The sequence below is a fragment of the Somniosus microcephalus genome, unplaced genomic scaffold (genome assembly GCF_052327205.1).
Source record: "Somniosus microcephalus isolate GS21.2 unplaced genomic scaffold, FLI_Smic_1.0 unresolved_chr4, whole genome shotgun sequence".
In the NCBI taxonomy this organism is placed as follows: domain Eukaryota; kingdom Metazoa; phylum Chordata; class Chondrichthyes; order Squaliformes; family Somniosidae; genus Somniosus; species Somniosus microcephalus.
In genome coordinates this window covers 25,200,434-25,217,825 of record NW_028225182.1, presented here as the reverse complement: position 1 = coordinate 25,217,825, position 17,392 = coordinate 25,200,434, and positions in this window count along the sequence as shown.

The following is a 17,392-nucleotide window of genomic DNA, read 5'->3' as shown; positions in this document are numbered from 1 at the left end:
CATTGAGAAAGATTCAGATCGGAGTCCTGGGGTAGCATTGAGAAAGATTCGGATCGGAGTCCTGGGGTAGCATTGAGAAAGATTCGGTAAACAGTCCTGGGGTAGCATTGAGAAAGATTCAGATCGGAGTCCTGGGGTTGCATTGAGAAAGATTCGGATCGGAGTCCTGGGGCAGCGTTGAGAAAGATTCGGATCGGAGTCCTGGGGTAGCATTGTGAAAGATTCAGATCGGAGTCCTGGATTAGCGTTGAGAAAGATTCGGATCGGAGTCCTGGGGTAGCGTTGAGAAAGATTCGGATCGGAGTCCTGGGTTAGCATTGTGAAAGATTCAGATCGGAGTCCTGGGGTAGCGCTGAGAAAGATTAGGATCGGAGTCCTGGGGTAGCGTTGAGAAAGATTCAGATCAGAGTCCTGGGGTAGCATTGAGAAAGATTCGGATCGGAGTCCTGGGGTAGCGTTGAGAAAGATTCAGATCAGAGTCCTGGGGTAGCATTGAGAAAGATTCAGATCAGAGTCCTGGGATAGCATTGAGAAAGATTCAGATCGGAGTCCAGGGGTAGCGTTGAGAAAGATTCGGATCGGAGTCCTGGGGTAGCATTGAGAAAGATTCGGATCGGAGTCCTGGGGTAGCGTTGAGAAAGATTCGGATCGGAGTCCTGGGGTAGCATTGAGAAAGATTCGGATCGGAGTCCTGGGGTAGCGTTGAGAAAGATTCAGATCGGAGTCCTGGGGTAGCGTTGAGAAAGATTCGGATCGGAGTCCTAGGGTAGCGTTGAGAAAGATTCGGATCGGAGTCCTGGGGTAGCGTTGAGAAAGATTCAGATCGGAGTCCAGGGGTAGCGTTGAGAAAGATTCAGATCGGAGTCCAGGGGTAGCGTTCAGAAAGATTCAGATCGGAGTCCTGGGGTAGCGTTGAGAAAGATTCGGATCGGAGTCCTGGGGTAGCGTTGAGAAAGATTCAGATCGGAGTCCAGGGATAGCGTTCAGAAAGATTCGGATCGGAGGCCTGGGGTAGCGTTGAGAAAGATTCGGATCGAAGTCCTGGGGCAGCGTTGAGAAAGATTCGGATTGGAGTCCTGGGGTAGCGTTGAGAAAGATTCGGATCGGAGTCCTGGGATAGCATTGAGAAAGATTCGGATCGGAGTCCTGGGATAGCGTTGAGAAAGATTCGGATCGGAGTCCTGGGGTAGCGTTGAGAAAGATTCGGATCGGAGTACTGGGATAGCATTGTGAAAGATACGGATCGGAGTCCTGGGGTAGCATTGAGAAAGATTCAGATCGGAGTCCTGGGGTAGCGTTGAGAAAGATTCGGATCGGAGTCCTGGGGTAGCGTTGAGAAAGATTCGGATCGGAGTCCTGGGGTAGCGTTGAGAAAGATTCGGATCGGAGTACTGGGATAGCATTGTGAAAGATACGGATCGGAGTCCTGGGGTAGCGTTGAGAAAGATTCGGAACACAGTCCTGAGGTAGCGTTGAGAAAGATTCGGATCGGAGTCCTGGGGCAGCGTTGAGAAAGATTCGGATCGGAGTCCTGGGTTAGCATTGGGAAAGATTCGGATCGGAGTCCTGGGGTAGCGTTGAGAAAGATTCGGATCGGACTCCTGGGGTAGCATTGAGAAAGTTTCGGATCGGAGTCCTGGGGTAGCGTTGAGAAAGTTTCGGATCGAAGCCTTGGGGCAGCATTGAGAAAGATGCTGATCGGAGTCCTGGGGTAGCGTTGAGATAGATTCGGATCGGAGTCCTGGGGTAGCGTTGAGAAAGATTTGGATCGGAGTCCTGGGGTCGCGTTGAGAAAGATTCGGATCGGAGTCCTAGGGTAACGTTGTGAAAGTTTTGGATCGGAGTCCTGGGGTAGCGTTGAGAAAGATTCAGATCGGAGTCCTAGGGTAGCGTTGTGAAAGTTTCGGATCGGAGTCCTGGGGTAGCGTTGAGAAAGATTCGGATCTGAGTCCTGAGGCAGTGTTGAGAAGGATTCGGATTGGAGTCCTGGGGTAGCGTTGAGAGAGAGAATTGAATCGGAGTCCTGGGGTTTTCGGTAGCCATTGAGGAGCATCAGTTTCTTTGGTGCAGAGTTCGAGTGGAGATGACCGAGGAGAGGATCGGGTTCGGAGGATCGAGATTCGAGTTCGGAGAGATGTTCGAGAGGGGAGATCAAGTCAGCATCCAGCCCCGGGGTAACTGTCGGGAGATCATCGACCAACCCCGGGACGTTGATGAGACTAGAAGAAACCTATATGAAAATGGTCAAACAGATGGCCTCTCTCCACACCGATGTCCAGGCCCTGCTAACATCCAGCCTGTCCGAGTCCATCACCTCGAGGGAGAGAAGAGTGTGTCGCAGCCCGCTGCGTTCCCCTGACCACGTGGAGACAGGACGCCTGAGAGGACCAAAACCCAGACTTCAAAACCTTTGTTTTCTAACTGGAATTGGTGAGCATGTTTCTGGCCCCTCATAATCTAATCTAGCTTGGCTTAGGCGGTGGGCATTTTAGGGGATAATTAACAATGAGTTGTTGTCCCTCGATGTTCCGTGTGCTTCCCTATTTCATGATGAATCTTGTAAAGAGTAATATGCCTGTAAATATATTGGTTAGTACTGTATTACGTTTTGTTTTTCCCTCCCATGTACCTTATTGGATTACCTTCAATTTATCCTTCATGCAATAAAATTTCATTTCGTTTCATTAAACTTGGTCTGTAGAGTATTCTCTGCATTGTTGTCCCTGCCGCAAAGACCAGTGTATAGAACCTAAGGGGTGAGTGGGTCGAACCACTCGGTAAATTACTGTGCAAGAGAGAGAGGCCTTTAGAGCGATAGAGAGAGACCTCGTCGATGGAAAACTCCTTACAGGTTTCTGCTAACCGTTTGCCCTGAGTTGGCAGGGCGGCAGTCAAACGCCTTTCTTTCCAGACTCCCGTGTCTGATTACGGTCGGGGATGGCTCGGTGGAAAGCCCCGGCACTGGTGCACACTATGTTCCTGCACTGGCCTGGGGCGAGTTCGAGAAAGTGTGCAAATCCCCAACCGCCTGCTGGGCCATCAGTCACCGGGCCGCTCGTCGGGTAAAACTTCGGGCAGGAACGTCGAATCCGGACCGGGTCAACGGCTTCTGGACCGGGTCGCGGGGTTACACAGACCAGTACCGGGCTTGTGTAGCTGGGCCTTTGCCCGGCTGAGTGACTGCAGTCAGGCTGCAGAACGCTTTCCGACTACTAAATCGGCGGGTCGGCCACCGATCTGCTTGCGGGTGGAATTTGCGGAACCCAAGGACAAGCGGCATCGGCCGGTAGCAGAACCAGAGCGGTGGCCCACCGGGCAGCGTGTCAGGAGTCGCCGAAACATGGGAGCGGGAGCCCGCTGGGAAAGCTGAAATGCTGCAGCCAAATGTCGAAAATAGCACTCAGGCAGCACCAGCCGAGTGGGAAACGGTCATCTGAAAAGCGGTGAAATGTTAAAACAAATTCGTCAAAATGAACGAAAATTCGGCCAAAATTGGCAGGCATGCACACACAGACACAGAAGAGCAAGTCCGAAAATGACAAATGGATGACTAAAGGCAGGCGTAATAATGTGGACAAACGGTTAACCAAATGTCTAAGGGACAAATGACACACACACACACACACAGAAACTCACAGGGAGCGAGAGAGAGAGAGACACTCTCACACACCCAGGGAGACACTCCCACACACACACACAGACACTCACAGGGAGAGAGAGAGAGAGAGACACTCACACACACCCAGAGAGACACTCCCACACACACACACAGACACTCACAGGGAGAGAGAGAGAGAGAGACACTCACACACACCCAGAGAGACACTCCCACACACACACACAGACACACTGAGAGAGACAAAGTGAACTCATTAAGTGAAATTTCAAAGGGACAAACGGTTAACCAAATGTCTAAGGGACAAATGACACACACACACACACACAGAAACTCACAGGGAGTGAGAGAGAGAGAGACACTCACACACACCCAGAGAGACACTCCCACACACACACACAGACACTCACAGGGAGAGAGAGAGAGAGAGACACTCACACACAGAGAGACACTCTCACACACACAGAAACTCACAGGGAGAGAGAGAGAGAGAGACACTCCCACACACCCAGAGAGACACTCCCACACACACACACAGACACTCACAGGGAGAGAGAGAGAGAGAGACACTCACACACACCCAGAGAGACACTCCCACACACACACACAGACACACTGAGAGAGACAAAGTGAAATCATTAAGTGAAATTTCAAAGGGACAAATGGTTAACCAAATGTCCAAGGGACAAATGACACACACAGACACTCACAGGGAGAGAGAGAGAGAGAGAGACACTCACACACACCCAGAGAGAAACTCCCCCCCACACACACAGACACACTGAGAGAGACAAAGTGAAATCATTAAGTGAAATTTCAAAGGGACAAATGGTTAACCAAATGTCAGCGGGACAAATGGCTAACCAAAGTGTCAAAAGTGGGAACTCATTAACAGAAATGTGAAAATGGACAAATGGTCAACCAAAAGTCAAAGGGACAAATGGGTAACCAAAATATGACAAGTGGGAATCATTAACTGAATTTTGAAAAGTGACAAATGGTTAATCAAAAGTCAGAGCAACAAATGATTAACTGAAGTGTCAAAAGTGGGAACTCATTAAGTGAAATTTGAAAAGTGACAAATGGTTAACCAAACGTCAGAGGGACACATGATTAACCAATGTGACAACTCAGTAACTGAAATTTGAAAAGTGACAAATGTGACACAGAGGCCTTTCACACTCAAATTCGTCTGAGGGGGTAATAAATTCCAGCGAGTAATGCGTGCACTGCTCACCGTGCTGTCCTTCATCTACCCACCCAGAAGCGCCTTAGTGGTAAGAGAGTTATCGGGGATGCCCCCGTGAAGATTTGAGATTTCTTCATGGCCCAATGTGTGGCAAGCAGGTGCCTCTCACAATTGCAGTACCTGTGAGGATTCTTGATGAGTAGACCACAGGACTCAACTTGCCATGCCGCTCCTGGAGCAGCACTGCGCTCAAACTGTCCCCTGTGGCAGCTACCTCCAAAAAGAACTCCTTTCCCCCATCAATCGCTCCTAAAGCAGGTGCGGTCTGCAGATCACTCTTCAGACGACTAAAAGCGGCCATGCAGTCTTCATCCCACTCCCAGCCCACTCCCTTGTGGAGGAGATGGAGTAGAGGAGCTGCCATAGCAGCATAGTCCTCTATGAAATCCCTGCATTACCCTGTGAGTCCCAGGAAGGATCTTACCCCCGTTACCATGGTCGGGACAGGTAGCTCCTGTAATGCCTTCCTCCTCGCCTCATCGATGGCCCTCTCCCAAGCACGCATGGTCAACCCGAGAAATGTTACTTCCTGCTGGCCGATCCATGCTTTATTGGGATTAACCTTGAACCCAGCTTCCTTTACCAGACTCAGCAGTCCAGCCAGCAGTGGGCCGTGCTCCTCCCCCTCGTTGGAGCACAAAAGCAGGTGGTCCACGTACTGCACAAGCAGTTGCGGTCTGCTGAACCCTTTTAAACAGCTGGCCATACATTGGTGGAAAATAGAAGGACTGTTATGAAACCCTTAGGGAAGGCAGGTCCATGTGTACTGCTGACCCTTGAAAGTGAATGCAAACTTATACTGGTCCTCCATTTTGAGAGGGACAGAGCAGAATCCGTTTGAAATGTCCAGCACTGTGAAAGTTTTCGCGGAAGCTGGGATATTCCCGATTAGGTCGGCTACGGCTGCAATGGTGGAGGCACAGGCTGGGATGTTCTTGTTCAGAACGCAATAGTCCACAGTGGCTCTCCACGAATTGTCCAGTTTCCTAACCAGCCAAAACGGAGAGTTCACATGGGTCGCTATGGGTCTCAACACACCCCGCTCAACCAATGATTGCAATGCCGACTCTAAATCCGTCTCTGCCTCTCTGGGGAGGTTGTACTGTTTCTGTAGTTGGGCCATGCGGTCTCCTTCTACTCTGACATCCACCCCTATTACCCTCCCACAGTCGTGCTTGTGTGTAGCGAATGCCACGAGGTTGACTCGCACTTCCGCTATGTACTCCGCCGGGGTAGAAGTGACCAAAAGTTCAAGGTCATAACTACCCTTGGGCTGCATTGTATACATGGTTCCCTTGCCTTGCTTCCCTGGTATAATTACCACATCCTTCTCCTTTCCCATGCATACTGCCCCCCAAAGACAGTGATTCCGCAAATCCACGAAAATCTTGTGGACCAGTATGTAGTCTGCCCCCATAATTCCTATTCCCTCCCGCTCCCACCGCACCAGCACACATTTCCACTCCGTATGGAGTGTGCCCAGATCGATGGCTAGTGGGATGGAGACAGACACAGCCTGTTCGTTCCCAGGGAACCCTACCAAGTTATATGGGACCCCTCGATAGAGGTGATGTGGTCAGGTTATCCGCATAAACAATGATGCTTGTAGCTCCAGTGTCCAGCAGATAGGTCCCTTGCACCTTCTCCACCCCCATCTTCATGCACGGTCTCTTACAAGCATCATAGCTGGGTAAACAGGCTGAGAAGCCCCTAGTCATGGGTCAGGATTGTTCAGGGTGGATAGGAGTACGCTGCCCGCTGCTGCGTCCAACCTACCCTGCCCTGCCGGAAAGACTGTGCGGAGAGCAGCAACTAATACCACAAATGGATCAGTGCTGCTGCCTGCCACAGCTGGGGCTTTATGCACTGGCGCTGGAGGATCCCCTTTCCCGCTCCTATTGTCAGAGACAGGCAGTCTTTCCTCCAGTGCCCTTTACTCCCGCACCCATAACAACCCTGCTTCTTCACTGAGCTACCCCATTCCTGGCTCCACTCCCTTCTAACGTTGCCACCACCAGACTTTAACTCGTGTACTCTGCCCTTTGGTTTGTCATCCTCACCCCTACCATTCTTAAAAGAGAGAGTTAACTGCCGGATCACATGCTCTTCTGTGGTCTGGGGATCCCTGGAATCGAACCATCCCTCTGCTTTTGTCTTGATCCTGGGCCGGCTGTTCGCCACCAGGGTCCTCAGCCAATGAACCCTAGGCTCCGCCTGCAGTTGCGCCTGGTCGAGCTCCCCACACAGGCCCTCCGGTAGACAGGCCAATGCCTTTCCGTGAAAGCCTGCGGTGCCTCCCCAGTTGACTGCAGTGTCCTTTCCACTCGGGAGAAGGGACTACCATCATTGAGGCCCATTGTCTCTAGGATGTCATCCTTTATCCCTCAAAATGTCCTGCCCCCTCTTGCGACCCGCTGAGGGTGACTGGTGCAACCTACTATCCAGGGAAAATAAAAGTAATTTGGCTGTCTCAGTTTCGTCTCAATTATTGATCCCCCCCCCACCTGCTCCACATCTGTAAAATGGACAGACGGTTCCCCTGTGCTGGTCAGTTTGGTCAGGTTAGAGACCATTGCCTGCAGCTGGGGGTTTGTATATGGGGCCACAAAGTAACTCTGCAGTGCACCTTGCTCTTGACCGTCTATGGGCGCACCGTAGTTCCGCTGCCGGACAGGCCACATGGGTCCTGGTCCAGGCACTTTGGGCAGTGGTCGAGCGCTCTCCTGTGACTCACAGTCCTCCTTATCGCCCTCCAGATCATCCTCATCTACACAGGCCACTCCCGGAGCTACCAATCAGACCATCCCTTATGCTTTAGATAGAGCATCGGTCAAATTCCGGATCTGCTCCTGGCAAGGACCATGATTACCCTTATCAAACACTCCAGTGCTGGCGACTCTGTATGCCACCTGAATATCCTTCAACTGCTCTCCCAGTAACTTTACCTCACTCGACAAGTGAGCATGCTTCCCCCTAACCACCCTCTCGTTCCCCTTTTCCTCATTTACCTGGCATTGCAGGAACTCCTTATGCTTACGGAAGGTTTCCTCCTGGCTTATACTTCCCTACTTCTCATCACTTAGCTCCGTGGATAACCTGCTCCCTACTACAGCGCTTGCATCTGACTGTGCCTCGGACTTCCTGAGCTCTGCCTCTAACTTAGCAACCTGCTAATCTAGCAGTTGCACTTGTTATTGGAGACAGATGAGCCATATCACCTTTTCAATGCTGCACCAATGCTCCTTGCCCTCCGTCCATTCTGCCGCTGCGTCCACCGGACGCTCAGCATGCTACAAGCCTAGCACTCACTTCTTAGTGATGTTAACCTTCTTAAACACATATGAAGAAATCCTATCCTCCATAGGAGCACGGTGGCATAGTGGTTAGCACTTTTGCCTCACAGCGCCGGGGACCCGGGTTCGAATCCGGTCTCGGGTGACTGTCTGTGTGGAGTTTGCACGTTCTCCCCGTGTTTGTGTGGGTTTCCTCCGGGTGCTCCGGTTTCCTCCCACAGTCCAAAGATGTGCGGGTTAGGTTGATTGGCTATGATAAAAATTGACACTTAGTGTTAGGGGGATTAAATACGTGGGGTGGGTGGGATATGTGTTGGTGTTGGTGTAGGGGTTACGGGGATCGGGTGGGATATGTGTCGGTGCAGGCTCGATGGGCCGAAATGGCCTCTATCTGCACTGTGGGGTTTCTGTGATTCTGTGATTTGGGACCTTTTGCCAAAAGCACTGTCCATGACTGATCTACACTCCTGTAACCCAGGTCCTGCCGCGGTTGCCAAGAGATGTAAATGGTTTTTGATCCTAACCCAATTGCTAGATGGACGGTTCGAATTGCCCCCACCTTATGAAAGTTCTATACCCGGGTATTATTATTCAGAGTGTAAATGGAATAAGTCACTGACAGGAATGCTTTGGTGAAAAATCGGACATAGATTTATTTGGTCCAACACACACTGGCTAAAACATGCACTACTAAACGAAATCACTGTCTCTGAGGAGAATAACATCCAGGTTATAAACAACATACATACAGTACACAACTGGGGACTATAACAAGCAGAAATTCCCTTGTTGCTATGGTGGACTCTAATTCCACCCGTACCAATGTATTACCCAGTCGCATAAGCCCCTTTGCCTGGCTGAACCAAACAAAGCTTCCTCCCAGAATTGCCCAAAAGCTTCACGTCTGAGAAAAACCCTGAGCCCCTTACACCTCACCCAGCTCGCCTGGGATATCTGGTTACTGGCTTGGGACTCTCGAGACTATGCTTACCACCACACAGGGTCAGTCTGAATCGCTTTGCACAGTGGCTTCTTCCTCTGGTACTTCTTGTTAGGTCGATCTTGGTGGGGCGAGAGAGCGAGAGAATGGTGGAAAAGGATCTATATAGGAGTATGGCTACCCCTATCTCTCCCGCCAATCTTTATGACCTTTTTGTTTCTAAGCACTCCGGTGCTTAATCATTGATCGGTCATCATCGGACCCATGAGTATTCCGTGATTGGATTAATCGTCCTAAGTCTGGGACATATCTTTCGGTCTTTGTGTTGGGAACAACTGGCTCCTCTTCGGCTGGCTGAGGCTAGTGGGTTCATTGTTCTGCTTCTCTTCTGAGATGGAGGTGAGAAGTGCTTTTGCATATTAGAGTGGCTTTCTAATAAGTTCAACTTCAATGGCCCCCTTCCTTTTTCCAGGACCGTTGGGTGAGCCCATACATTCTGGATGACTGAGAGTTATTTTGACACAGCCAACTGCCATGCATTCTCTGGAGTTTTAATATACCAGTCCCCCACGCATTTGCACAGGGCGATCCCACCACAGGGTAAACACCCTCAGCCCATAAAGTCCACAAAAATATTCTCAACTGAGTCCATTCTTCAAACAGAAACTTTGCAATCTCTTCATCCCCAACCCGCCAATGTATTCGAATTCAGGGCATTAACTCTGTTTCTTTCTCTCCACAGATGCTGCCTGACCTGCTGAGTATTTCCAGCAGTTTCTCTTTCTATTTCAGATTGCCTGTATCCGCAGTATTTGCTTTAGTTTAATTGCAGGCGTTGCTCACAGAACCGAGTCTGGAATCACAGGCAGACCAATGAAGAGCTGCTTTGCATCAGGCTGGGCCTTGGATGCAGAAGACGGTCTCTGGCCTTCTGTGTAGATCTTTTCCGTTGCATCAGATTGAGCTTGAGGAGAAGCTGCTGGGTTTAACACCGAGTACATTTGTGGCCAGTAGGGCCCAACAATTTCTGATGTGTAAGAGTCAAGGGAGGTGGATTCCAGGGGAGATTTGGTTGCTAAACAGACACTGTCAATACAATTTGGAAGAATATTGTTTCAGGAACGAGTATTCCTGTGGAGGATTTTAATCTATGTTACATGTACAGATTTTAAAATTATTTCTTGGGATTTGGGCCTCGCTGGCAAGGCCAGTATTTATTGTCCATCCCTAGATGCCCTTCAGAAGGTGGTGGTGAACCACCTTCTTGAACCGCTGCAGTCCGTGTGGTGAAGGAACTCCCACAGTGCTGTTAGGGAGGGAGTTCCAGGATTTTGACCCAGCGACAATAAAGGATCGGCGATATACTTCCAAGTCAGGACGGTGTGTGACTTGGAGGGGAAGGTGGAGGTGATGGTTATCCCATGTACACGCTGCCCTTGTTGCAGTTTTTGGAGGTTTTGTAAGAGTTCTCGTCGAGTAGCAGATGTACAAAGTCCCTCTCCTTCATCCCTTCCCACCTCTCTCTCTCTCTGCTCCCATAAAGGTCGGAGTCTTGTGTTGGCCCAGACCGGGTGACGGGTTCCCTTGCCTGAAGGACATCAGTGAGCTCATTGGGTTTTTATGACAACCGGCAGCTTTCATGATCATGTTTTTCTAGTGTCGGCCCCACAAATTACCAGACTCATTAAGATCAAGCTCACAACCTGCCTTTGTGTTTTTGTGAGTTCTCTCTCACGCTCCATTTTTCCTGTTTTAAATTCATTTTACAGAGTATTAAAAGGAGATAATTCCCAGACAGGGAGCTCAAACTAAATATCAGGTCAAGATCTGACAGAGTCACTCGATTCATCGGGACCTGAATATCACCAGCCTTTGAACATGGAAGCAAAATGCACCATTCACAGTGGGGAGGAACCGTACAGGGGTTCAGTGTGTGGACAAGGCTTCTGCCGATCATATAGCCTGTCGCAACACAAGAACAGTCAAACTGGGTACAGGCCGTTCACCTGCTCCTTCTGTGGGAAAGGAGTCACTCGGTCATCCACCCTGCTGACACACCAGCGGGTTCACACTGGGGAGAGACCGTTCACCTGCTCCGTGTGTGGGAAGGGATTCACTCGGTCAACCACCCTCACTCTACACCAGAGAGTTCACACTGGGGAGAGGCTGTTCACCTGCTCCGTGTGTGGGAAGGGATTCACTCGGTCAACCACCCTCACTCTACACCAGAGAGTTCACACTGGGGAGAGACCGTTCACCTGCTCCGTGTGTGGGAAGGGATTCACTCGGTCAACCACCCTCACTCTACACCAGAGAGTTCACACTGGGGAGAGGCTGTTCACAAGTGACTGCAGGTGTTGGATTGGAGGAATGTATACAGTGGTGTTCCCCAGTGGTCGGTTCTAGGACCGCTGCTTTTCTTGATATATATTAATGACTTCGATGTGGGTGTACATGGCATAATTTCGAAATTTGCAGATGACACAAAACTTGGAAGTAGAGTGAACAGTGAGGAGAATAGTGATAGACTTCAAGAGGACATAGACAGGCTGATGGAATGGGTGGACACGTGGCGGATGAAATTTAATGCAGAAAAGTGCGAAGTGATACATTTTGGTAGAAAGAATGAAGAGAGGAAATATTAACCAAAGGGTACAATTCCAAAGGGGGTGCATGGACAGAGGGACCTGGGGGTATATGTGAACATTCATTGATGGTGGCAGGGCAGGTTGAGAAAGAGGTTAAAAAGGCATACAGGATCCTGGACTTCATAAATAGAGGCATAGAGTACAAAAGCAAGGAAGTTATGATGAACTTTTATAAAACACTGCTTCGGCCTCAATTGGAGTATTGTGTCCAATTCTTGGCACCGCACTTTAGGAAGGATGTGAAGGCCTTAGATAGGGTGCAGAACAGGTTTATGAGAATGAATCCGGGGATGAGCGTCTTCAGTTATGTGGATAGACTGGAGAAGCTGAGGTTGTTCTTGGAGTAGAGAAGATTGAGATGAGATTTGATAGAGGTGTTCAAAATCATGAGGGGTTGGGACAGAGTAGATAGAGAGAAACTGTTCCCATTGGCAGAAGGGTCAAGAACCAGAGAACACAGATTTAAGGTGATTGGCAGAACAACCAAAGGCGACATGAGGAAACATTGTTTTACTCAGCGAGTGGTTAGGATCTGGAATGCAATGCCTGAACGGGTGTTGGAGGCAGACTCAACCGTGGTTTTCAAAAGAGAATTGGATAAGTACCTGAAGGACAAACAATTGCAGGGCTACGGTGAAAGGACAGGGGGAGTGGGACTTGCTGAAATGCTCTTGCAGAGAACCGGCACGGTCTCGACAGGCCGAATGGCCTTCTTTCATGCTGTAACCATTCTATGATTCTATGATTCTACTGCTGTTAATCACACCCAGGACTAAAATATGTTCACTCTGACAGTCGGGGTTTGTTTCTGCTCATGTTTGTAACTTTTGTAACTGGGCTGGAGTTTAATATTCTGGATATTCGTCAAATAAATCAGCTTTGTTTTAAACACATTGTTGTAGATTTTCATCTTTCCCACCTGGGTGTTTAGCATCACCTGGCTGGAGCTCATAAAGGACAATCTGGGGGGAGAATTCAGGAGTTCAGCCTGGACACAGTCCTTCAGGGGGACAAACTGTGAGGGGCAAACGGCACTTTGGTCTTCCTCATCTCTCTTCACTGACAGCGAAGTCCCCGTGCGGGCTAATCTTGAGCTGTGTAAGCAATGTGTCCCAGCCGCTCTCTTCCAGAGTTCAGAGCTCCTAGGCACGGAACAGAAGGCTCCTTTTCAGCTGTGTTTAGAGTCAGGAAGAACAACGGTGAATGCTGGGAACGTGCTGTCAAATCAGAGATTGGTGCAAAACTGTGATCTGCTCCTGACTGAATGTGAAACGGCAGGTTTAAGTTTCCAGTCTAAAAATGACTGGTAATTATTCAGTGAAGATTTACCGAGTTAGTGTGACAGTCCTGGGTCTACCATTTTAAGGCAGGAATTAATGTATTTAAAATAAGCCGTTTAAAATAATTTGGTTAAAGACTGCATTAAGCTAGCAGGTGGAAGAGTTCACAGGAGCCTGTTAGCTGCTGGTACAATTATATGATAGACATTTGTTCTCCCGATAAAAAGTGACCTGCAGCATATTTCCAGGAATTCCCTGTTTAATTGATGTGTGCATGTTAGACACTAGGATTATTAAACATACACGACACGGAACATCCACGGGGGTGCGATCCCCACAGTTAATCTGGGATTACTGCCACTGTGGAACTCCACCACTGACCCTGCTGAAGGTTGTGGGCTCAGATGGTGGGGCCTCGAGGAGTGGGCTGTAAGAAAGCTGGGGTTTGATATCCTGACAAATATATGACGAGGAACCAGAGGAATCCTCACTAAGGAGCAGTCTGTAAGCTTTTTATTTCGACTGGCATTAAATTGACAGCAAGACCAATTCTTTTGAGAGGCCCGACCACTCGGAGCAGCAGGGAGCAGCGAGGAGGAGCCCGGCTTAAAAACCAGCGGCAGTTGCGAGGCCCGACCACTCGGAGCAGCAGGGAGCAGCGAGGAGGAGCCCGGTTTAAAAACCGGCGGCAGTTGCGAGGCCCGACCACTCGGAGCAGCAGGGAGCATCGAGGAGGAGCCCGGCTTAAAAACCGGCGGCAGTTGCGAGGCCCGACCACTCGGAGCAGCAGGGAGCAGGGAGGAGGAGCCCGGCTTAAAAACCGGCAGCAGTTGCGAGGCCCGACCACTCGGAGCAGCAGGGAGCAGGGAGGAGGAGCCCGGCTTAAAAACCGGCGGCAGTTGCGAGGCCTGACCACTCGGAGCAGCAGGGAGCAGCGAGGAGGAGCCCGGCTTAAAAACCGGCGGCAGTTGCGAGGCCCGGCTACTCGGAGCAGCAGGGAGCAGCGAGGAGGAGACGGCTTAAAAGCCGGCGGCAGTTGCGAGGCCCGGCTACTCGGAGCAGCAGGGTGCAGCGAGGAGGAGATGGCTTAAAAACCGACGGCAGTTGCGAGGCATACCAAATCAACAGCAGAGGAGAGAGGTAAAAAGTAATCAGTGTGTGACGTCACCAGGGAGCAGGTAAGTGATTGGTTGGTGAGTATTTCTCTTTTTTAAACTTTAACTCTGTAGTTTATAGTGACTAGGGTCTTTTCTGGTGTAGCAGGGACTGTAGGTAGACTATACAAGCGCCTTAGAGGTATCTTTAATTGGTGATAGTGAATTTAATTTCAATTAATTAAAGGGTAAGTTATGCCAGGAGAGCCCAGCCCCGTGATGTGCTCCTCTTGCTCTATGTGGGAATTCAGGGACACTGCCCCTGATGACCACGTGTGCAGGAAATGCATCCATCTGCAGCTACTAGCAGACCGCATTGAGGTGCTGGAGCTGCGGGTGGATGGGTTGTTGAGCATTCACGATGCTGAGAGGGTCGTGAATAGCACGTTTAGTGAGTTGCTCACACCGCAGGGAAGGGCTGCACAGGAAGATAGGAAATGGGTGACCACCAGGCAGAGCAATAGAAGCAGGCAGGTAGTGCAGGAGACCCCTGTGACCATTCCCCTCTCAAACTGTTGAGGGGGATGACTCACCAGGGGAAGGCAGCAGCAGCCAACTTCCTGGCACTGGGGGTGCTCCTGCTGCCCAGGAAAGGAGGAAAAAGAGTGGGAGAGCAATAGTGATAGGGGATTCTATAGTAAGGGGAACAGATAGGCGTTTCTGTGGCCATAGACGTGAATCCAGGATGGTTTGTTGCCTCCCTGGTGCCAGGGTTAAGGATGTCACTGAGCGGCTGCAGGGCATTCTGGAGGGGGAGGGTGAACAGGCAGAGGTCGTGGTCCACATTGGTGCCAACGACATAGGTAAAAAGAGGGATGAGGTCCTGCAGCAAGAATTTAGGGAGCTAGGTGGAAGATTAAAGAGCAGGACCTCAAAGGTTGTAATCTCTGGATTACTCCCGGTGCCACGTGCTAGTGAGTATAGGAATAGGAAGATAGAACAGATGAATGCATGGCAAAAGGGATGGTGCAGGGGGGAGGGCTTTAGTTTCCTGGATCACTGGGCCTGCTTCTGGGGAATGTGGGACTTGTACAAGTCGGACGGTCTACACCTGAACCAGAGGGGGACAATATCCTTGCGGGAAGGTTTGCTAGCACTGCTGGGGGGGGGTTTAAACTAACTTGGCAGGGGGATGGGATACAGAGTGGAGCTATAGTAGGGGGTGATTTACAGCCAAATACAGAGGAAAAAACAAGTCAGCTGGGAAGGCAGAGAAAATATGTGAGGGCAAAAGGGAATATGGCAAGGTTGGAAGGCATTTATTTTAATGCAAGGAGTCTTGCAAATAAGGTGGACGAAGTGAAGTTGTTGTTGAACACATGGGAGTACGATATTGTTGCTATCACGGAGACATGGTTGAGGGAGGGTCAGGACTGGCAGCTCAATATTCCGGGGTATAGAATCTTCAGGAGAGACAGAGGGGGGTGTAAAAGGGGAGGGGGTGTTGCAATATTAATTAAGGAGTCGATTACTGCTGTAAGGAGGGATGATATATTAACGGGTTCCTCTAATGAGGCCATATGGGTAGAACTTAAAAACAAAAAGGGGGCAAGCACCTTGCTGGGAGTGTACTATAGGCCCCCAAACAGTCAGGGGGAGATAGAGGAACAGATATGTAGGCAAATCTCAGAGAAGTGCGAAAATAATAGGGTAATAATAGTGGGGGATTTCAACTTCCCCAATATTAATTGGGATAGTCAGAGTGTGAAAGGCTTAGAGGGTGCAGAATTCTTAAAGTGCATCCAGGAGAGCTTTTTAAGCCAACATGTAGAAAGTCCTACAAGAGAGGGGACGGTACTGGACCTAATTCTGGGGAATGTAGCCGGGCAAGTGGTGGAAGTATCAGTAGGAGAGCATTTTGGCGACAGTGACCATAATTCGGTGAGATTTAAGGTGGTCATGGGAAAAGACAATGACGGCCCGGAAATAAGGGTTCTAAATTGGGGGATGGCCGATTTTAATATGATAAGGCAGGATCTGGCCAAAGTGGACTGGGAGCAGTTACTTATAGGAAAATCCACATCAAAGCAGTGGGAGGCTTTCAGAAGGGAAATAGAGAGAGTACAACGCCAACATGTTCCTGTAAAGGTCAAGGGTGGGACCAACAAGCAAAGGGAACCTTGGATGACAAGGGATATACAAAAATGCATTAGGAAAAAAAGGGGGGCTTTTGGCAGTTACAAAAGACTAAAGACGGAGGAAGCCCTAGAGGAGTATAAAAAGTGCAGGGGCATACTTAAAAAAGAAATTAGGAGGGCGAGGAGGGGCCATGAAATAACACTGGCGAGCAAAATAAAGGAAAATCCTAAGATGTTTTATAAGTATATTAAGGGCAAGAGGATAACCAGGGAAAGGGTAGGGCCCATTAGGGACCAAAGTGGCAATCTGTGTGTAGAGCCAGATGATGTAGGTGGGGTTTTAAATGAATTTTTTGCATCTGTGTTCACTATGGAGAAAGATGATGTAGACATAGAAATCGGGCAAGGGGACTGTGACATACTTGAACATATTAGCATCGGGAGGGAGGAGGTACTAGCGGTTTTAGCAGGCCAAAAAGTAGATAAATCCCCAAGCCCGGACGAGATGTATCCCAGGCTGTTGTGTGAGGCAATGGAGGAGATTGCAGGGGCTCTGACACAAATTTTCAGAACCTCTCTGGCCACAGGGGATGTACCAGAGGACTGGAGAACAGCTAACGTAGTACCATTATTCAAGAAGGGTAGCAGGGATAAACCAGGGAATTACAGGCCAGTGATAGGGAAATTATTGGAAAAAATTCTGAGGGACAAAATTAGTCTCCACTTGGAGAGGCAAGGATTAATCAGGGATATTCAGCATGGCTTTGTCAAGGGTAAATCATGTCTGACAAATCTGATTGAATTTCTCGAGGGGGTGACTAGGTGTGTGGATGAGGGAAATGCTGTGGATGTGGTTTACATGGACTTTAGTAAAGCTTTTGACAAAGTCCTGCATAGGAGACTGGTCAAGAAGGTAAGAGCCCATGGGATCCAGGGTGCCTTGGCGCGTTGGATCCTAAACTGGCTGAGTGGCAGGAGGCAGAGGGTGATGGTCGAAGGTTGCTTTTGTGACTGGAAGCCTGTGTCTAGTGGGGTACCTCAGGGATCGGTGCTGGGTCCCTTGCTGTTTGTGATCGACATAAATGATTTGGGTGAGAATGTAAAAGGTATGATCAGTAAGTTCGCAGATGCCAC